This window comes from Merops nubicus, unplaced genomic scaffold (assembly GCF_000691845.1).
Source record: "Merops nubicus isolate BGI_N331 unplaced genomic scaffold, ASM69184v1 scaffold6484, whole genome shotgun sequence".
NCBI classification, from domain to species: domain Eukaryota; kingdom Metazoa; phylum Chordata; class Aves; order Coraciiformes; family Meropidae; genus Merops; species Merops nubicus.
The window spans coordinates 137,987-158,891 of record NW_008604799.1 but is presented as its reverse complement, the minus strand read 5'-3'; the positions used below and the strand labels follow the sequence as shown (position 1 = coordinate 158,891).

The 20,905-nt window shown below is 36.1% G+C and overlaps 1 protein-coding gene across 1 annotated transcript in view; it reads left to right on the top strand.

Annotated features, from left to right (window-relative positions):
* HLCS (holocarboxylase synthetase (biotin-(proprionyl-CoA-carboxylase (ATP-hydrolysing)) ligase)) overlaps positions 1-20,905 on the top strand; it is a 121,699-nt gene that overhangs the window by 18,634 nt on the left and 82,160 nt on the right. The gene's annotated exons all lie outside the window — the stretch shown is intronic.

Below are 20,905 nucleotides of genomic sequence, written 5' to 3'. Positions count from 1 at the left end.
TGATCACTGATAAATAGTTTACATCGAAATTTTTTTGCTTTTGTTAGCGTTAATGTGTGTTATTTCAAATGAACAGTGCATTGCTGCCAAAAGTCTTTGTCTGTACTTGGGAAAGCTTTGCCAGTTTGTCTCTTGGCTAGGAATAAAAATGTCTATTATGACAAAGTTGCTTCAGGGGAAAAAAAAATAGATACACCAGTGTAGATGCATCTGTACCAGTAAAAATGTGTATTTGCTCGGACAGCTCGGTTTTTTTGGGGAAATGGATTTAATGTATGCCATGTGTGGAACTCTTTGCTGTTAAAAACTGTGTTTCTAGTAGGCTGGTTAGGCAATGCAGTGCATTTGGCAAACCATTTGCATTCTGACGGGTAGTAAGCTTTTTCTTTTAAGCAGATTTGTAAATAATTTATCTGTAAATCTTAACCCAAAGACTGATAGCAAAGTACTATCAATTTAAAAAAAAAAATGTAATTTTTAATTTATCTCCATATGTTTAGGGATTTTTCCCATAATAAATTCAAAGTTATTTGCTAGCGTGCAAGGCTTTGAATTGCATGTGTGTGCAGGGAGGGTGGGTTTGCTTTTGTTTGTTTTGTATTCTACCTCAGATTAACTTTATATTGAAACCAGCAAACCCAGAAGGGCCACACCTATCATAAACCCAAACTCTTTAAGTGTTGTTGTTTATTGAAAAGCTATTTGTGTCAATGTTTGGATTCTAATAATGGTCCCTAGAGTTTGCTGTTTTTTAAGCATGTGCTTTTAAAAGGAGTGGCCCTCTAAGGGGGGATGGTTCTTTGTCAGGCAGTAGCTAGTTTTATTTTTTCTCCACCAGCACTCAAGATAATGAAGGTACATAGGGACCATCTCCTGCTGCAACAGTTCAGTTCAGAGCTCACTTGGTCAGAGGAAAGCAGAAAGCCATTCTTTTGAGAGCTAATCACCCTGACTGAGTGGTCAACCCTGCTGATTCCTAGGTTTTGCCCACTTTCAGTGGCGAGAAGTTTGTCAGTGTTTTGCCAATGACCAGTCCCAACAAAAATGATAGCACCAGCAGAAAGAGAATCCAATATGCAGACTGTATTGTATACAAGAGCATTATGACATGAATGACTGCCAGGGATACAAACAAGTCAATCAGCTGGTACATAATCGATGCCACCCCCAACGATCCCACAAAAGATGTGACTCAGCCCACAACAGGTGGTACAAACAGAGACCCAAGGTTGCCCACAGTTGGCATGGGAAACAGACAGATCACCAAGTTAAACATATAAGAAAAAGGTGCCCACATGACAGATCTTACCTGATCAGCCCATGTTTGCAAAGGCCTAAACAGACCAGGGCCCAGCTCCAGGGAGAGTCAGGAGGTCTGCCCTGAACCAGGAAGCTCTGTGGAGTGCACTCCACAGACAGACACTCCTGACTCCCTGCCAGTGGTCCCAGCTTTTATCCCCAAGCAGGGACACTTGACCTTTGTCACCTCAGTGCGGGACCCTTGGGGCTCTTTTCCCTTCTGGCTCTCCCTGCAGGGCCGGCCGCACCCTGGGGGGAAGCTATAAGGCAAACTCACCCCCTCTTTATGAAGGGCTGTGGGAATCACCCATATGTCAGCCTTAATTCGGGGCTTGGGGTTCAGACCCCAGCATTTCAGTCAGTTAAATCTTCTGCAAGTTCAGCACAGAAGGCGGCCAGTCTCAAAAGTGCTTAGGCTGCTTAGGGCTTTTGGAGAATCAACTCCGTGACAGTGCTGGGCATAAGAAGAGAGAACTCAATGGCATGGCAGAATAAATTGTAGAAATTTAAGATGATGTATTTTTACTTCACACTTGTGAATGGCTAAGAGAATGGTTATGGTCATTTACTGTAGCTTACCAAGCACAGGGTAATTTCTTAATCTGGGGTGACATAATGGAGTAACTGAGGAGGAGGGATGCTCCTGTTTTCTGTCCTTGCCCTCTCAAGAGGGAAGATGAACTGTGGGACTTGAAGGTAGGTGCAGCATGAGTGAGGATGGATGGAAAGGGGAAGAGAAAGAAATCTGCATATGGGAATCAAGGTGCTGGTTCTTGTTCTTACTGATGTTTCCTCTTGTACCTCAGTGAACAGTTTTGTAAAACTTGTCATACAGTGGTATAGTGAGGTGGAATAAGTACTATATATTTTGGCACATACTTCTTTCTCTTCAGCCTCCTATTATTCTGCATACTCTTGTTAGTGTAGTTTCCTAATAGATCTGCCAGGTTTTCAGAAAAATTTTTAAACTTCTGGGTTCCAACTATTTGCTAGAGGTAAAAGCTTAAAAGAAGATGAATTTCTTTAACAAACTTTGTAACGTACATTCTGGGCCAGAATGGTTTTCAAATACAGTTATATGCCAAGGCAGCTTTTTAGTCTTGCTTGGCAATAAAGAGATGTTAATGGGACTTCCAGTCTGCCTAAACAGTGCTCTGACAGAAACACCCACCCCCTTCCGCTCCCTACTCAGCAGGGAAGGCAAGCAGTAGCAAAAAAGTGGTGTGCTGGGGGTCTGAGTTCTAGGAGCCTGGAGATACAAGGGTAGATGTGGTGGAGTGATACCAGCTCTCTATATAACTGCATAGGTTATCTCATGGGTAGCTGCAATGCCATGAACAGTAACAGAGAACTATAGATGGGCTGCCTGACATGTATGTTCTTCCCTTCAGTTGAAAGATGATGAGAATGAGACAAGGGAAGCAGCACACTGCTCTCACAGAAAGAACATCGGCGTGATACTGAAATGGTTCCTTCCTCTGATAACACTTACTACCCCAGCTAAGGGAGGAGCACAGGCAAGGGCAATGCTTTCTGAATTTTTGGGTTTTTGCTGTTGACTGAAGCCTTGTTGGTCTCATGACCTAGAAACAGGGGCAGTCCTCCCTCTCCAGAGGCCGAAAAGAGTGTCTTTTCTTGGCTCTCTTCAGATACAAAGAAGTTGCTTGGGATGGTCATTAAACTGACATCTTGCCTTGAAAAATTGTGTTTTTCTTAAAAAAGTCCTTTTGCCTGTGCTGCTGTGTAGCCTTTAGCAGCCCTGTTGATAAAGAAGAGAGAGATGGTGGGCGAGATATTGGATGTAGTACTAGCAACTCTGTGTAGAAGGCATGGAGAAAAAGATGATGGGTGCTATTGCAGTTGAACTACGAGACACAGTTACAGGAAAGTAGGCTTACCTGTCCTCTGCTCAGAGACTGCTTTTGTTAACCAGTCTTATAGTGCAAAATGACTATGGAACTAGAAAAGATTTTTTTACTAAGTTTTGAGACAAAATTGACATATTCAGTAGAAATTGTTTTTCCTGGGTGCTAACTCAGTAGTCCAGGCTCAGGATCTGACTGACAAGTGAGCTATGCTCATGCTGGCACCTGTAAGTTTTTGAAGACTAAATAATCTCTTAATTTGTTCACTCATAAAAGTTTCTTCCAACTTCCCCCTGGAGCTGTTTGTTGAAGAAAGGCTGGCACACTGTGGGTATTTTTAGTGCATTCACTAGTACTGTAGGACTCCAGTATTGATCAGCGTAGCTGCCCAGCTGAGCTAGAACAGCGTTGGCATTACATTAACATCAACGTATATCTCTGCTGCTCTCAAAAGCTGGGTGCATTTGTAGCTTTTTTTATACAGCTGCTTTAGTGAGGCGAGGTGTCTTACCACGAGGGGTCACTTGAGAGCCGGTTTTAGGGAAATCACAGTATAGCAGCAAAAAATAAGAAAGGGATGGAACACATTTTATGCAGTGTGTTGTATATAGATTTGTATTAAAATATCTTTGCATGTTCACACTGATCGCCCTGTGTAATATTTCTTCAATTTAAACCAGAATTTTAAATTCCACAGGAATTGATGGTAGGTAATGTCAAAGTACAGTAAAACATTTTCAGTTAAGAAATCTTGATGGGAGATGAAGGGGACTCCAAATAATTCTCGGTGGTTGCAAAATCTACCTTTTGCTTTTCTGTTGTTTATCTTCCGGGAATATTTTCCATATATTTAGAGTAGGGGAAAGAGCAATCTGGCAAACATTCCCTTTATTTTACACTTCTCTAGTTAAAAAATGTGTTTTCTTTTTTGCACGATAGCAGCAAGCATGCTGTTTATGTTCAATAACCATGAATCGTATTTGTAGGCATATAATAATGAATAGCATACTTATGTTGCATTATGGTTTGTAAACAAGTTTTTGGCTATGTTTGATTCAGTAAGTGTTTTTGACGTTCATTTGGAAAATGCAAGAAGCTTTGAGGAATGAAAGAAAATATCTTGTTTATAGCAATCTCCATAAAAAGGGTCTTTATGCTGCTATGAGAACTAAAAGTTAATGCCTTTTGTACTAAGTAGCATTTAATTTCATTGTACAGCTAAGTTTAATATGAAATTATTATGTGCTGGCATCTGACCAAAGTGCCACTCATTGAAGTGTATTCTATCATGTTTCAGGGCTTGCGTCAAGGCAGTGTGCATGATCCTTCACAACCACTTTCTTCAGTAGGCATGTTCCTTCTGTACTGCAGAGAATGGAAAATTTTATTCTGCTTTCAGAATGGATTATGTAATATATATTTAAAACATTTGTGATGTTGATGTTCATGTTTTCTGCTAACTTCTCACTCCTGAAATAGAAAAAAGCACTGGGGCCAAATACCCTTTGTTGAGTGTAGGTCACACAGCATAGTGCACTGCTATGCAGAATGTGATGCTGAGTTTCCTTAGTTTCACTTTATCTTGGACTTTGTAATAGTAATCTAAATTAAAAAAAGCAAAATCCACAGTGGCAGACTAATCCAAATTCATGTTTTCTCTGTGTCTTGATAGAGGCATACATTCTATCTTATTGTTGAGGCTGTAATTAAAGTGACTGATGTTGGATTTTGTTTCAGCACTCAAAAGTTGTAACTGATAAACCTTGTGGAGTCAGGGTTCAGGCTACTGCCTTTGAGCAGATGGGTGATTTTAGATAGCAAGAATCCATAACTTGTGACAAACGCTTTCGAGATCCGTGGCAATTTGGCATCGATTCATTTATTATGACCTCACTGGTGAAGATCTGACAAAAGTGGATTATTTCCAAACATGAAAAACTTGAGATTCCCTGACTGTCAGTGGGGCCTGTAGCTAATTTATGTAAGTGAGACTGGGAAAATGAGAACAGGTTTGGCATCAGCTGGAGTCCTGTGAGATGCTATCATGTTACCATTGCTCAGAAATGACGATACGTTTCCACAATGAGAAATCATTATAATGGTTATCTAACAATTTAATTAGTAGCGCTTTTGTGTCTTTACTTTTAAACAAATTATGGCTAGATGAAATAAGTTTATGTATTTTAATTAAAGGGAAAGGTTGAGTAAAAATGTATAACCCAGAGGAAATAGAAGTGTTTCCTTATATTGCTCTTCAAAATAGATAAAACTGCAAACTTCAGCTGTTTTTGAAACAGTGCATTTACCACATTGAGGTCATCTGAATATATTTCTTTGACTTCTAATAAATCTTTGACAATTCAGTTACATATCAGTGCTGTCAGCAAAAACATTGTCCACAACACAAAGATTATTATTGAAGTTTATTAAGTTGAATTTATTCTGGAAAATTAAGATGGGACTTTAATTAGAGTTATTATTTTATCAAGTATGACTTGTGTTAGCAATTGATAGGGAAGGGACTGACTTAGAGATTCTGTTGTATTTAGCATTTGACAGTTCATTTTAGAAAAACATTTGAGATTTCTGACTTGTTGAGGAAATCCTGAAATTCCAGGTGCAGTAGGAATAAAATTTGGAATATGACTGGCTGACATTATGCAGTTCTTATAGTGAAAAGATGATTAAAGAACAGCTGTTAACTTAAATCAGAAAGTTTACTGTCATTCCTACTGCAATGTTTATGTGACCCCTTTTTTAAATTTCGGTTGTATTCGGTCTTCACAGCGAGTGGAGTGTGTTCCAGTCTAGTAAATCACTATCTTCAGTTACTTGGGAATTATAGTGGTGACATTAATTACAAAGGATTTACATGAATATCGAAGGAAGATTTTCTCAGAAGAAAAAAAACATCAGAATAAATCTTGTTCTGTCTGTTTTCATGGTACTTGTATATTTCTTCTGCCAGTAAAAGTATCCTCTGTAAAAGTGCAGTGTAGCTCATTCCATCAGGGCAACCTGTATTCTTACAGTTAGAGTATGCAGAGCTGTGCTTCGTAGGATTACATGATTTAATTCTAAGAAGTCAGCTGGTCAATGTTTTAACTGTGCCAGCATTTCTTTGTGCAAACACTAGAGCATCTGTAACAGTGATGACGTTTTGTACTTAAGTATAGCACCACATCTGTATATAATTATATATACAGAAAAAACATCTACAGTATGTATACAAGTACTTGTATAAGTCTTTGTGTATGTGCATGTGTGTGAATACGTATTTTTTTAAAAAAGTCTGTGTATAATCTTATTTTATAAGCCATATTGGCAACCTTAAGTTTCAAAAATTGTGAAGTCTTTTTTCTTTACCCTTTCCTTAATAAATGCATGATATAGTAGAAATTAAGAAAGTGATACAGGCCCAAAGAAAATGACTGGCCCTGGAGAAGAACTGCAGCCCTGAGAAAAGCTGAGATAGGAGTTAATTCATCTAGTCTGGGAATTGGAGCATGCTCCTTGACTGATGAGGGTCAGAACTTTTTTAAGAGAGAAAAGCCTCAGGAGGAAGAGCTGGTGCATCTAGTCTGATACCAGATGAGAGAGAAGACAGACACTGTGTGGGCGGTGGAGGGAGGGGGATGGGGCAACAGCTGAAGAGCCAGAGGTAAGGAGCAAGACTAAACCATGTAGAAAACAACTTGTATTACTGCATTTTCTAGCATTCCCTACAGCTGCTAGTTATTATAATGCATATCTAATAATTTTAGCTATAAAATCTGTGCTAGTTTGGACTGATATTTCACTAGATGTAAGATATGGGACAACATTGGATTTTTACAACTTGTTTTATTCAGAAACACTTTCTTTAGAGTGCATTGTTTCTCAAGTGTGTATTAAATTTCAGTGTTGAACTTATTTAAGAAATATTTTAAATACTGCTTCAGAAAAATGTCAAAATATCCTTATTAATTTGTAAAAACTGAATAAATGGATAATTAAAATATTTGTTAAAGCCAAGCCATAGCAGGATCGGTATTGAGGAGACTAGTACAGTCTGTCCCTACATGTTTTAACACAGGTAAGAATCTCTACTGTTTTAGTAGTAGTGGCCATAATAAATTTACAATATTTGCACATCATGAGAAATAAGATTTGAAGACAGAACAACAGATCATTAAGTAACTTAAGTCTTTAGAAATGGGCACACAGACTGCTGAGTCTCAAAACATTCTCTGGACAAACAACCCACATCTAGATTTTTGCTCAGCTTCTTGCTCTTCAGGATAGACTTACTATAAAGTGGATATCATGCTTTAACAACTTGAGATAGAGAATCTAAGTAAAGATAAGGGGTGATATTTATTTGCAAAGATCCAAATGTGAAGAAGGATTACGGATATAATGTGTATTACTGAATAGTATTCATGTTTTCTCTTCTCTGTTTTTTGTATCTTTTTTAGTCTTATACTTAAAATTGGTCATAATTTCTTTTACCCTTCAGCTGATGAAGTAGGTCAACTTTGGTAGAAAAAGCTACATTGTTCCCATTATAAAAAATATTTGAAAGGAAGAACAATATTAATTTAATGTTTTATTTCTGTCTTTAGAATACTTCTTTCATTATTTTAAATGAGCACAGTTGATAGGAATGTTTTGAACTGGGTTCAAAAGATTACTTGTCTTTCACGGGAGAATACTTCATTGGAGCTGTGAGGTGTAGGCTCTTTGGCTCATAAATCCTTATGATCTAGATTGCTAGGAGAGGAGACAGAACTTATGCTTGCTGTGTTCTTCTCTCATGCATCTGCTGCTGGCCACTGTTGACGAAAAGGTACAAATTTAAAGTGTCATATTGATACGGCTGTTTCTTTGTCCTTGTATTCATACCATTTGAGCAGCAGCAGCTTTTGATAAATGCTCACCCTTTCTAATTAGTGTTAGTAATTTTGTCATTTGAAAGAGAAGTTCATCAGCTCTTCTAGTTACAGTAAGCTTTTCCTTCTACCTGTTTTAGCCATAGCAACTTCTGAGAAGCAACAGTGTTTAATTTGGTGTTTCCGCCAAATGATATGTATGAAAAACTAGCAGTAATAAGTGTATGCTTTTGTTACCTCTGCAGCAACTGTTTCCTTTCGGAGGTGGGAGTGGACTTCAATCTAAATATTTTCAAGCTTTTTTTCTATCCTGTACAGTCCATTCTGTCTAATGATGGCCACCAATTAGTAGTCCATGAATTGAAAAGTAGACATTTTTGAACTGCAATAGACCTTAGTACAATTGTTGCTGTCCTTATTGCTCTGTACAAAACAATTCATCCATCTGTTAAGGGATGTTTCTTCCTCTTAGAAGCATATGATAATTTGCTGGTAGAATGTTACTTTGCAGCCACTGTTCCTGATCTTATGTAACAACAGTAGCTTGACAAACTGAAAGTATACATCGAAGTTGAAAGTCAAAATTAAATAATACCTGCTTTGCTCTCAGTCTCCTGTTTCCCTGGGTATTCCATTCAAGAAACAGACTCAAATTGTCTCTATTTGTCCAAGGATAAATTAATCACCAGGTGTCACAGACTGAGCATACAGACTTTGTCTGTAGCTTGAGTTCATTAGTTTGTGTGGAACTATTCTAGAAATGCATTTTAAAGTTTGGTTTGTTTTTTTCCCCACATTTTAGTACTCATTGAAATAATCCCTGAAACTTTTTCCCTGCAAATAATTTGTTTTTAGAAGTTTACCCTTCAGTCTGGGACTATTAATTAAGGGCCTTCAATAAAGGGGATTCATATTTATTCAGTTACAAGTTCGTCTTTGGAGTGGATATGTGAAGAGCTGTTTTTCAGTCTTTCAAAGCTCTTCCTTCATTCTGGCCATGTTCTTGACTTTAGAAGTATAGTCTGTGTAGGATGTTGTAGTCTTAGTCCTCATTTCTGTAAGACTCTCGCCCAGACCTTGGCTATTTTCTTTTTAATATTACAAGAGGGTTCAAAAGTTTAAGTTCTCTTACTTTCTATGATCAGTCAGGAGATAGAAAATGCACAATACAGCCATATGCCTGGGGAGCCAGAATTCCCTTTCACATACTGGCTGCTGAGCTGGAATGAACAATTACTTTAAGCTCTACTGTTACTCCACTTAAAAGCTTTTGTACTTTGTCAGAAGTCTGAGGTTTGAACTGCAGTTACTAACATTTGCAGCAGACTATGTTAGTGCCCATACAAGTATTTCCATAATGTTGTATTTTGTTGTTGCCTCCAGACTGCTACCCCCCCAAGATATTTCCTTACCTGGATTAATACTAAATTTTAATTGAGAAGTCTAGAAGAAGCCATCTTCTTTTTCATGTGTGCTCCTCTAGTTGAGTCTTAAAACAATGCAAGAGCATGTTTCTAAGCATTGTAGTTAGATCTTATTAAATAAGGTGTCTTTGGGCTACATTCTGTATGAAATGTTACCATTTGTGTTAACGAATATTGCAAAAAATTGTTTGACAGATTTGGTTCTGACTCAACTCTTTTAGCAGTAATAGAGCATAAATATTGTGAAGCCCTCTAACAGGTGGTTGTCCTCAGAGACAAGTAAAGGGAATCCAGATCCCTTCAGATTAAAGAATGTGCCATTGTCAAAAGTGCTCCTCACTGCCTGTACTGGCTTCTGTTAACCACTTCTCCTGCACTGCCAAGGTCTCGAGTCTGTTCTTATTTTCTTCTTTGAGTGCCTTTTTTCCCAAAGTCACTCCTAAACTCCTGAATTTTGGTCATGAGTTTTGACTCCTGCTGCATTGTCTGCAGTACTGTAAGTTCTGTTTTGAAGTAGAAGCTAGTGGTCTGTGTGACTTTACTAAAGCAAACTCAGCCTTGGAGTTTGTGTAGGTAAATGTTGGCCTTACCCCTGTGAGGGTTAAGTGTGTTCTATGTGCGCCTTTAAAAAACAAATTAAATTTGAGGTGTCTTCTTCCATTTATGCCTGACAATTGCAGAAATACTTTCAGATAGATGCTCTTTAAGGAGCTTGGCTCTGAAGTTGCCTGTGTATCAGGACCGTTACAGCTGCAGAAAGGTGTAGTGTGTGATTTCCTTACTTGTTTTTTCTCCGAGGAAAAGGTCTTACCTCTTTCGTTCTGAACAAGGCTTCAATCCCAGCAGAAGTAAAAGTTGACTCTGGAAAAGGGAAAGAAGAATTACAATGTGATAGAAAACATGAAGCTGGCATAACTGTAAATGTTTGTATCATTCACTCCTGCAACCAAGCATTATAGTAGATGAGTGGGAATACTGGATTTTTTTCCCCATGTTTTGTAAGACAAATTTATTAATTTGTGATAAACTGAAAATTGTTGAGGTTTCCTTCAGAATTCTTGATTTGGTATCTTAATTTTACATTGCTGTATAAGTGTATGATGTATTTTTAAAGCACAAAGCTTAAACTTTTTGACAGAGTGGTGAACAAAATCCATTGATTTGATTTTTTTTTAATAATCCCATGAAGTTATGCTATTGTTTTTTTTTTAGAATCCTTTATTATCAAGGCCTTAGTTACAATGAAAGCTAGTAGTTGCTATCTTAATACTGTTTTTTATCTTCAGAGTAGGTATACTATAAATAACATACCAAGAGATTCTTTCTGTCTACAGTGTTTCTTTAGTATCTTTTTGTAAAATTTATAAACTTTTATGTCAACCTGAATGTGTTTTAGAAAGGATTATAAAATATATACTATGAACCATATTGGACATTAGCTGTGCAATTTTAGAGACATAACTGTATTGTAATTTCTGAGTTGTGGTACTTCTGAAAATGTGTTGTGGTTTCATCTTAATGTTTTATGGACATTTATTTAACTAAAAAACTCCTACAGTATGACAGATTTGGGAGTTCTTGCACAGAAGAGGCAAAAATGAGGTACAACTGAAATCTTGTTGTTCCAAGTTTAGTGCATGTTTGCAGTGCTAAGACGAGAATCTTTGTCTCCTGTTCTACTATTTCATATTCATGAACACTAAATTCGCTCACATTTTATGTATATAAGCCTGTTGAAAGGCAAAACCAACCCGATGGAAAACCTTAAACTAAGAATTGTGTAATATCAGTGCTAAGAAAAATAATATTTTCTTAGGTTTTATTTACTTAACTCATTCTGCTACTAGTTCCAAGATTTTCAACAATTTTATCCTCAGTTAAAAAAAAAAAAAAATCCACAATGTTTTGGTACCAAATAAAAATACTATTATGTGATAGCTGTTTAACACAGCCAGTTTTACCAGCTGAATATATTGCATCTAATTTATTGCCCTATTAGCTGAGAACAAAATTCTTCTGTATTTTTTTTCAAGTCAATACAGAATACTTTTGAGAGTAACTTAAAATAAATGTGTACAGCATTTAGGGTTAGATTTACATCTTAATATATTCTTATAAGCATGACTACTCTTTAAAGAAAACCCTACTTTAATATGCATAATGTTCAGATTTTAGTGCAAAAGCAGAATGTTTTTTCTCTTCTACCTGGTTTCACTATACTTTTTAGCACGGTTGCACATATGCTCAATTCACTGTACACTCTTCTTCACAAAAATAACAAACAAATTTGTTACAAAGTAGGTGTCATGAAGAATTAAATGGTTGAACTGTAATTTATCACACCTTTTTCTGGTAGGATAAATCAACACCCTCTAGTCCTCTGATTTATCAGCCCTTTCATTGCAATGCTCATTTTTGTGAAGTGTTATATAGTGATGTGATGTTATGTCAAAGGTAGACCTTGTTCTTATTGATCCTTTACCCTCAAAGTCAGCTTTATAGTCTGTTACAGCAAACGTACCCCAATTACTGTGCCATGTTATGATACCAGTTTACCTTGCATAGGTGGTCATATACTGTTTAATTTCTGAGATTGAGCTACAAACTCCTAAAAGAGATTTTGTCCTATAATTTTTAGTATCTTTTACTTTAGACTAAAACTTTATTATGGATGCTACTAAATTATGCTAAATATGAGGGGGGGGGTGTTGATGCATACATTCTTTGCTCCTTTCTTGGTAAGAAGAAAAAAAATGTATGGTAAGATGCAATTACAATTTTTTAAAATATGTTTGGTTTAAAGCCTGGTTAAATTCAATCCTTTAGTGATTCTTGAGAGAGCTGAGGATTCTGGAAGAGGTTTTGACATCTAAATATGGGGTGTTGCATTGCTAAGTCAGTTTCAAACCTTCTTTGAAAACTTCTGAGGTGCTTGGAAAGAATTTAATGCACATGTGTTTAGTATGTCATTTTGCTCTGCCACCTGCATCATAAAACCTGCTTTTTTGTTTTGTTTTGTTTTTGTAAAACTGATACCAAACATAAACCTGTTTTTTTCAATGTGCATAACATGTTCATGGTGCATTTGTCATGTACTAGAGGAGTACCGTGGTGGTGGTGAATATGGAGCTAACTTACTCAGTGTATATTTCAGAACAAGTTTTTTTTTTTCCCAAACATAACACACAGGTTGAATTTTAAATAACTTAGTTTTTTTAGAAACGTTGCACAGGTCTCAAAATCAGCACAAGCCACAGTGAATTAGTGCAATGTTATAAAATACTGCTTCATCAAATTAAGGAGTTTTTGTTTAGGTAGACTTTTGGCCTTTCAGACTGGAATATGGTTGTCTTTCATATGTAATGTGCTTTTTTTCATATGCATGGACGGCTTCAGGTTTTTTTAAAGATATGCTTTCAGTTCTGGATGACGTTTAGCCTTTGACCCAGCCACTTTCTTACAATAAACAGTTTGTTGATGAGAGCAGCTGCTGGGAAGATTGCTTCCAGACTGTTCTGTGGCAGCAGACTAGGCAAAGGAGAAGGCAGGATGCACCTTACAGCGTTGCTCGGCTGCCCTCCTTGCTGCTCCGCTCAGCTCTGGCATGCACTGAGGACAGTGCAGCGGGGCCTAGTCCCGGGGCTGCAGAGGCTGTCGTAAACAGTAGTGCTTCATCAAAACTGAGAAATAAACAAAAATGTGTTCTGCTTAGGTCAGTATGGTCAGTATGCATTCACTTTTTTTTTTTTTTTAATTGTTCCATCCTTTTAAGAATTTGTGATACTTTTTTTTGTTCATCTAATAATAAAGAAAAAATGTGACTGTCTCATTTCCTGTATTTGTTCGGCATGAGTGAATGATAGCATGTGCCTTTGAGCAACTTAATACCTAGGCTTAACACTGTCCTGCAAACAACAGAGAGATACTGATATAAAAAACCTGACATGGAGACCATTTTTACTTTTCATTGCTAGTTGATTTCTTTTTATCTTATTTTCAACCTTATTGACAGCATTCTTTTCTCTACAGAAAGTAAAATCTGATAAATTTTTCGTTCGTCAGTGAATTCTGACCTGGATCCTGCAGCCTGTTTTTAGAGTGTACTGCTGTACATTGGATAAATTGATTTTCGGCCTACATACAGTGCTTTTTAAAGCTAAATTTAATTTTGGATTCAAATTTAGGCACAGATTTATGGGCAGTTACTAGACATGTAGACTGGGAATGGGTGGAAATCTAAGATGCTTCATGTTCAAAGAAATGTAAATGCAATGAAAAGATAAGGATACCTTGCAACACTTTGTTAAAAGTCTTTCCCTTTTTTGGACTAAGTATTCCACATATCAGTTGGCAAAATGGACCCACTTCTATGCACAACTGTTTCTATTCCCCTTACCACTGAGATGCTGCACTGTGTAACTGTTTTTGTAATGCGATACTTTTTTTTAAAAAAAAAAAAAAAACAAAACATACTGAAGTGTGGAGACGAAAATAAGAAACTTGGTCTCTGGAATAAACTTTCAGAAATTATTAGCTTTTTCTACCTCTGTTAAGAAAGTATTTCACAGACTGAAGTAACTACCCAAACCACTAGAGTCCACCATCTTTCTAAATGCCTCTCTGTATTTTACACAATCAACTCATGTTTTGCACTGTATCTGGGTTCAGGAAATATAAAAATATTACTATTAAACTGAAACAGGTTTCCTAGTTATGTCGTATCCTGAGAATGCATAGCAAATATCAGCCAAGTAACTACAGAAGTTCACAAGAACATGTGATGAGAATGCACCTTGGTTGTACTACAATAAAATCTTTATAGGTTCTTTCAGGGATGGGGAAACAAGGGAGTGGAGAATGGGAGGGGTGAGAGTGTGTCTGTCTCTCCTTCCTAAGATTTTTATGCTATGAACTATAACACCAATTATGAAAAATGAACCTCTGCATGCTGAACAGAGTAAGATGAATGCACAGATTCTGTCCTGACTTAACCTAGAGGAGTGACCTTAGCTAAAATATGTCTTTCTATTAATAAAATATGCAAAACAAAAGAAAATATTGTAAGTAATCTGAAGACTAATTACCCAGTGGGGCCATGAAGGGAAACTACCTAGCTTGCTCAATTTTTATCTATTTCCTTGAACAAAGACTGAACTTTGACATTAGTTATAAGCGGTTAATATTAAGGACAAGTTTTATATATGCTTACTGAAAATGAATTAATTTCAGTACTTTATATATTTCAAGTCAGATTTTGAATGTGTTGTAAATAGCCTTTGTGTTCTACGGTCCTGTTTATTCTTTATGTTTCAATTTTTACAAAATCCATCTTAAAGCTTGTACGTAGGTCTAAAAGGACAACTATTCAGCATTCCAGGCATTGATGTGTAGTTTGGTAATGTTATTACATATTAATGACTTTTGAACAGTATTGAAGTAATGATTATGGCTATCTAATGAAATCTCTGCACCTGGTTGGCTGGGTAGAGATACTGACTGACAGACATACACAAAGAATGTATCTTCTATGTACTGCTTTTTTAAGTCCTACTGAACTAGTAGAAGATGGCTGCGACAACTAAATTTCCAGTATTGTTTTTACTGAGGGAAGAGCAACCTTCCTCCCATCTTTGTGAGTGTTTCTACAAAAGAGGTTACAGCAGGCCTATTCTTCATCCTCTTCCTGTGTCAAGGCAGTGATCACCATGAGATTATCTTCTTTCCTCAACTGATCTATCAAGTTTTTGTTGTTATTTTTTCCCCCTTTCTTCTGTCTTTTCCTAAAGACTGGGTTTCCCTCCCTTGTAAAAGAAAATAATATCTTTTAATGTGTAATTGTAGTATTAAACTTAGCATTAATAAAATGTTTTACACAGCCACAGTAAGAGGTAATATGTAAATGCTAGGGCTTGAAAACAAGGACATTATATAACTTATTTTTATGCATCTTCTGTATATTTATGGGGAGGTTTTTTTTGGTGCCATTTACAGTTTAATTTTTTAAAATAATTTTTCTTGTATGACTATGAACCTGATTTTAAAATGGGACTATTTTGTGTTATGAAACTGTTTCAAATTTCAAACTATGACATTATTACAGGAAATAAAAACACAGGCAGCATCAGAAAAGTATTTTGTGTGCCTCATTAGTCAGAAATGTCTGCCAAAACCTTGCCCTCTTGTGCTAATAGGTGACTTTTCCTGCTGCTGGCCTCCTAAGTCACTAGCATTCAGGGCTGGAGTTGCCACTGTAGATGTGTTTTTTGCTGGCACCAGCCCAGTGCTTGCTACCACGCTGGACTTCAGTTTGTTTCTGTTGAATTCAAAAGATGCCATGGAAGCTCTCCAGTGGCTAATTTGACACCTTTAAAATTGTAGGGCTGTTGAGCAAAGCTGTATAATGCAAAGAGGATATTTTTTTTGTTTATATGTATATGTGTATTTTTATATTCTAAAGTTGAAATAAAATTCCAAGTGCCATATGCTCTTATATTTTCTTTTCTGTCAGTGCTATTATAGAATTCATATGAAATGTATACATTTGTGATCATATCTAAACAAAAAAATACTAATCTGAGAACAGCCAATGCAAAAAAAAAAAAAGGCAGGTTAGCCATATTGAGGGTGTGATATCTATAAATATGGTTATGCTCCAGATGGGCTATTCACATGCTCCTATAAAAGACTGGTACTTTAGGCCTATGTAATTTTCACTTGTTTGCAGTTAGTAAACATATATGTGTATGTGACTTAATCAGTACATCAGCCGGTAATACATTAATCAATGCATCAACTGCAAACTTTTGAAAAGTGCAATAAAGCAAAACTTCATTGGAAATGATTACATTTTGTGTAAAGGAAGGAGAAAAATTCTTAGGTTGTGTTCTGGCTTTGTATCCAGAAAGTGAGTACTTGGCATCACTCAACAAGCAACAGGTAAAATAGTGTATTATATCATAGTCACAATATTGAGTCATCAGGCAGAGCATCAGTAGTTAAAATTGTCTCATTTTTCCTCCCAAGACAGAAGAGAGCTGACTGATTTATAACGTTTATTTGGTTTATGTTATTATATTTTTACTTTTCATTTAGTTTCTCATTCATGTTTTTAATAGAAGCCAAATGAATTTAGGCTGTGACTGAATATTGTCTGAACAAAGAATTCAATTGATAGTTTTAAGACCTATTGTCACAGAGTTTGGTAGAAAAGAACAACTCCCATGTGTGCCTGATGAGAGAGATATTTGTATATATTGGTATGAACATACATATAAAAATAAGAAAATACATCAAAATTCTCTTTATATAAATAGAATGTGAGAAGTAAGTCTTGAATCTGGGATTATCTTGAACCATTATAACTGAAAGTTTATGTGCTGTGTGTGTCTCATTGGTTGGTAGAGCCCAGGTGCAAATAAAATCTCCATCAGGAGCTTTAATTTTCTGTTATTTTATATTACGACAGAGAAGGGTCCATATGCAGCTGGTTTTTGTTTCTTATGTCTCTTTCCTTTCTCTTTTTTGTTTAATCTCAACCACTAAGTAAGCATTAGGAAAAAGCGAACCTAATGATTATGAAAATAAAAAGAATTTCAAACTGCAAAAGACAAATTCCGTTACATAGCAGTTTGCTCACACACCTGACCAAACTTAAAATCATAGAAATCAGATGTTAAATATTAAGTAAAAATACAGCTCTTACTCTTTCTTCTTTATGTTACAATTACCATTTAAACTTTCGTACAACAACTTACAATGTCAGACCTCCAATTCTTGATACAGCGACCCCCAATAAACCTTTGTGCTGACCAGTGGAGGAGCTGAGGGGATGTAGTACGCAGCAGCCGAACTCTGTTTCCTTGAGTTTTTGTGAATTCACATCTGCTACTTCTCCCCATCTGCTCAGAACAACTTTTCATTCAGTGACGCTCAGTCTGACAATCAAAATTCTGCAGGTTCCTCTGTTTGTCCCAGGATACTCGGTCAGTGAGGCTGCTCTGAAATTCCCTATCTCCATGCATCTGTCTGGAACAGTTTAAGTTGTGCTTTGAGGTGCTGGGGGAGCATTTGTTAGTGAGAACTTCTGGGTAGCTCCTGTTAGTAAAATGCTTTTCTGCTTTTGGTAATTGTTTTTTTACAATGCATTGAAAATATATTGTGCTTTTAGCATTTAAAATATGGGTAGCAAAATTTTCTCATTGTAAATATTCAATTTGTAATTCATTATTTTAACTGTCAATTTCTAATAAATTTGAAAATTTGTAATTAATTTGATTGACTCTGAAAAGCTGATTAGCTTTTTTGTTGCCAAGTTGTTTGGCTGACATCAAATTTCATTTTTACTTTAAGAAAGAAGTCAATGTCTTTGCTTTAGGAAATGTACTTATTAAATGTGATTTGAAAAATTAACAGTTTTATAGGAAATTTTAATTTAATTTCAGTTCTTCTATCCAAAACTGATGCAGTAACAATGAATACCAATTTCAGAATATATTTGTGCCACCCTAAAGCTCATGTAGTTATTATATTTACAAAATATATTACTGATAATGTGCATAATACAGATTTTAGTATGCTTGTATGTGTAAGTAAGGTAGCTGCAGATATTGTTGTGGGTGCCTGCGTATTTAAGAGCTGCAGAATTCTTGGTTGCCTACTCATTTAAAGCTTGTTCCTGCTTGTTTTACGGTTTGATAATGGTGAGGGTAAGCAGTGGCCAGGAGTTTGGGTTTTTCCATACCTTGTGCTGGGTTCCTCGCTTGACCCACCTGCTCTGGTCCCAGCGGAAAGCCAAACAGTTCCTGACCCAACACTTTTTATTTAAATGGCCACTAGAGGTTGCTGCAGAACGGTGGACGATTGGTTTTGAAATCAAAGCTGAATCCTGAATTTGCCAGCAAATCTCACAGTTCAGGTTCTGTCGTGATTATATTTCTTTTAAATGGAGTTGAAGCAGTGGTTAACCCTGACTTCTTATACATGTTGATTTCATTATACAAAAATGTACATCTCTGTGTGCCAGTATAATTATGGGGACCAAAATGGTTCATCATCCATGTTTCTGTAACTTTGTGTAAAGGAGGTTCTTACAATGAAAATCAATCTTTTCTGGCATCTACTTGGACAGCATGTGAAACTTTGCTTTATTAAAAATTCAAAGCCATAATTTTTAGGAATTTGAAAAAAAATCAAATACTGTTCTTGATTATTTATTACTCTTATTTATATTTTTATCATCTCAGTAAACTTGTACATTATGGGAAAAGTTAGCTTTGCAATTATACACTTGTAACAATTCCTAAATGGTTCAGTATGCATTAGAAACAAGAAAATTAAATTAAGAAGTAAACCTTAAAACTATGGGGAAATATCACCTGAAATAATATACTCAAGAGGATAAATGATAGGAATTGTGTGGCACGTTTGTAATAATGTAACATCACACATAAATATATGCTATCAGTCTTTTCAGAAAATACTGTGGCAAAAGTACAGCAGACTTTCTGATGCATAATAGTGAGCACTTTTTTTGTTTGTTTAGAATGTAATAATACTTTAAGCACCTTTATTTTTTGACCTAATGTCTCTTGTTCTGTCTGTAAACCTATCCTTATATGAGTTAAAATTGTTTTGTGTAGGACTTGCACACTCAATTATACTAAATGAATTTCTGTGTTGAGAAAGCAACAGGAAAATGCACTTTCTGATTAAGCGCAGTTTTTCCATGTAATGGAAAAAAGAATGAAAGCTGTAGTTTTCTCTCAGTATCAGTTACAGCTAGTAAGTTACTCTGTACGTGTGTAAAACAAGTAGGATAGTGTGAAAAGAATTTAGCATCTGTCTGTCAAAGCTATGATATTATACTAAGTGAAGATACAAGTGCTTAATGCTGATGAAGTAAAAGAAATACTCATAAAACCTTTAATGCCACATCATCATTTATCATGTATATGGAAAAAAAAAACCAGGGGAAAAAAAAAAAAAGAAGAAAATATTTAAAGCATATATTATTCAAGAACTTAGATGGGAAGTATTCAGGTGGAGCTTTAGAAAACCAAGAAATGAGAAGTAGTTTGTCTGTAACTAAAACTTAGCTACTGAGTCACTCTCAGATGATCCTGGGGCTTAGAAGCTAGTGCTTGACTGCATTTGGAAAGAGACTGTTCCTTTCTTTGTGTTATGCTCTGCTACCCATACTAGAGGGCTGCAAACCAGTAAATCTGCTGCCATTCAGTATACAAAGAGCGTCACACAAGCAGCAGTGTCCATGTGAAACTTGAGAATGTGTACTTTCTGAGGATGGAAAATCTATAGGAAGGTGTTATGAACAGGACCCCTTTTCTCATTCTGTCTTAATATGTAACAATGGGATTTGGACACTTGGAGTAATTCCTTGGCTACCGAACTGTTCATAGGAAATTTGCTCTTAATTGTGGTTAGTGGGTTTTAAAGAGTTGGGCTGAAGCTCAGAGACATCTTGTTGAAGGGCAAGAGAGCTTAGTCCCGTCTTCAGCACTCACATAGGAAATACTTGCATTCTGCTTCCAGCTGTAATGGGAAGGAGGGGCATATATTTGGTTAGAAGTTTATTTAAAAATCAAATGCCTTCCTCTATATTGAGGGCAAGAATCACTAGCACATTTTTTTTCAGTAGACTAGAAACCACAATTTTTGTGGTTTCATATATCATATAAAAGACCACTTTGACTCAGAAGGAGAGCTGTTCAGAGTTTAAGCGAATCACTTAGCAAAAACAAGTCCCAGCATCTGTGTTTGTGGCATATTAACTTACAGTTCTAAAGACATGGCAAACATTTCATAACAAATATCTCAAAATAGAATTGGATATCTCCAAAAAGACTTCTATGAATGTGTAATAGTTTTTTTAGGGTGTCACCAGACAGGTAATAATCCCAGTAATTCATCTCTTCATTTCATGTTCCAAAAAATGGATTTCTAAACAACCTGAAATAAGGGAGAAAAAAAAGTAAAGTTTTGGTGTGTAGATATGTAAAATTCTATATGTATAAACAGATATATTTCACATTTAAATTCTTTACACGGAAATGTGTGCTAGCTGTGCCATTAACTGGAACAAGGGCAACAGAGCAAGTATAAAACTGCATTTCTTACACTGGAGAATTTTCTTAGTTGTGTGCATTCTTGAGTTACATGCTTCTCTTAGGTAGCTAATTAACAGCCCCTTTTGTCTATAATTAAGAGTAGCAAACCTTCCATTAGCTGAAGGTATGAGCCCTTTTAGTAGGTATTCTTCTAAGAAATCAATAAATGTTTTTCTTAGCTGCTGCTTTATCCTTCAAATTGAGTCTTAGCAATGGATTAAAGGGCTTCTAGCAAAGAAACTTAGCATGTTGAAAAACCTGCATAACAAAGAGGAACACTCCATGTATGTACACCCCATGCTTCAGTATCTAGGAGAACCACT